This window comes from Thermobia domestica, chromosome 2 (genome assembly GCF_964235325.1).
Source record: "Thermobia domestica chromosome 2, izTheDome1.hap1.1, whole genome shotgun sequence".
In the NCBI taxonomy this organism is placed as follows: Eukaryota; Metazoa; Arthropoda; class Insecta; order Zygentoma; family Lepismatidae; genus Thermobia; species Thermobia domestica.
The window spans coordinates 258,903,364-258,905,494 of record NC_137455.1 but is presented as its reverse complement, the minus strand read 5'-3'; the positions used below and the strand labels follow the sequence as shown (position 1 = coordinate 258,905,494).

Here is a 2,131-nt window from a genome sequence, read left to right as displayed (position 1 = left end):
AACAGTTAATATTTCTGTTATTAGTAACTAAAATAATAACTATGAAATCTATAGTCTTATAATTTATTCTTTACAAACATCTTTTTATAAAGGTGGCTATGTATAAAAGTGAATGAAGACATTAGTCTTTTTTAACTGGAGGGAAGGGTTCCTTGGTATCTAGACAGTCCAACTGAATCTCCATCTCATTGAAATATTTTTTCTGTAATAAATCAATATTTACTTACTTCTCACATGTTATTAAATGCAATATTATTTACACTTTATTTCATCGAGCATTAAATTTTATTTTCAGTAACTTCGTGACCCGGAATAGAACGGTTTGATTTCTATTTAATCTTTTCAAATAGTCATCAGAATATTCCATGTAAGATTTTCTTCAATTTTTTTTTAAAAAGTCCTCCTCCACTTGATTGGAATTAATTCCATTATTATATAATCTAGCTCTGATGATTTCATCGTATTAGAAATTGGATTTTCTCTCAGCTTACTAACCATTAGGATCCACGACATAATCGTGTAAAAAAAATGAATAACTCAACTACCACCTGGGTACTTTTCTATAAGCTTTGATATAAATTAATTATTCCGATAGAAAGCTTGATGCACAAGGGGGTATAGCTCAGTGGTAGAGCATTCGACTGCAGATCGAGAGGTCCCCGGTTCAAACCCGGGTGCCCCCTTCATACTTAATTTTTAACTATACAAATTTACAATTATACTTACGTGAACTCCAATATTTAATCATAATCCTTGCAGCATGATACAAAAATGTAATGAATACATTGGAAGTGTCCAGTAGGAAGAATTAAATAAATATTCAGTAAATTCTTTTGTCCCTTCATTTGAATTACGGCAAATATAAAGAATGTGCACCACAACAGGCTTTGATTTAAAATTACTAAGGAACAAACAAAGGTGTATTATACTCATAATAATTATTCTACCACGACTAGCAGGTTACCTTCATGCACTTCATCCTACTACACCTTTTATTATACATTTTTTTTATAGTACTCGCGCCGAGTCGTGAAGCTTGGACTCTAAACCAATCATAGAAATATTTTGCTTGAGCTGCAGCACATCGGAAAACTTCGGTACAATTCGTGGAGCCGCTTCCCGAGCGCACACTTAGGGAAACGTAGAACAGCTGAAATGCACCAACAATGTTGCCAAACTTTGAAGACATAGTAAACGAGTATATAAAAAAGGCATTTAAAAATTCCCAATAATAATACTACACAACAATAACTACTGTAACAACTATTCTAAAATGGTAACAATAACATAAATAGTAACAACGAAAATATAACGCAACCAAAAAGAATTAACAAAACGGAACTTGACGCCAATCCGACAACATTGTACTATCGGGAGATGTTTTCCGTGTAGCGCGAGAGAAGACACTGACAAAATTTGATGTGTGGGGGTTGACGACTGGAACACACCCTCGCGTTCTATTGGGTGGTGAAATCGGTAGATCTAGGTCAAGCTTCACGACTCGGCGCGAGTACTATAACTCTCCGTGATTACGTAAAGGAGACGGTGATGATGAGATGGGTCATAATGTTGGAATAACGAAAGTGCGAGGAAACAGAAGAACTCCATGTAAACCCACGTACACATTGTTTAGCAGTAATGAAATGTTAGACTTTATGGTAGGTACACGATAGACCGTTAAAAAAAAGTATACCAACCCCTGTATACGTTTTTTTTCTTCGCAAATTTGAAGTGACTATAGCCCGCTGAACTATAAAAATATTAGGTGGGAATATCCTTATATGCCCCTTATATCCCTGATATTAAAGTCCGGTAAAGTACTCATAATCTTATATAAAGGCTAAATGTATCTCTAAAGATTGTCGTTATTGCCTTTAACTTGTTTATTGTTGCCCTGACTCCTGAACAACGGGACATTTTATTCTGAGCGATCGCAATAACGTTCGATTTGTGGCAATATCCATCACTAGCTACTGGCATAGAGAAATTATAACTAAGTAACTCTATGGCCTATGGAACCCTAAGGTTTAATGCCACGTTCACAAAAACTTTCCACTGACTTCTATCCTTAACCAACTGTATCCAGTTTCTACTTCGTATTACTATTTCTGCGAGATCCATCTTAATATTG

At 35.0% G+C, this 2,131-nt stretch overlaps 1 non-coding gene across 1 annotated transcript; it reads left to right on the top strand.

The window, feature by feature from the left end:
• Positions 1-611: 611 nt before the first annotated feature.
• On the top strand, positions 612-683 carry TRNAC-GCA (transfer RNA cysteine (anticodon GCA)). Its single transcript has one exon. It is a non-coding gene; the product is annotated as a tRNA-Cys (tRNA).
• Positions 684-2,131: the final 1,448 nt, after the last annotated feature.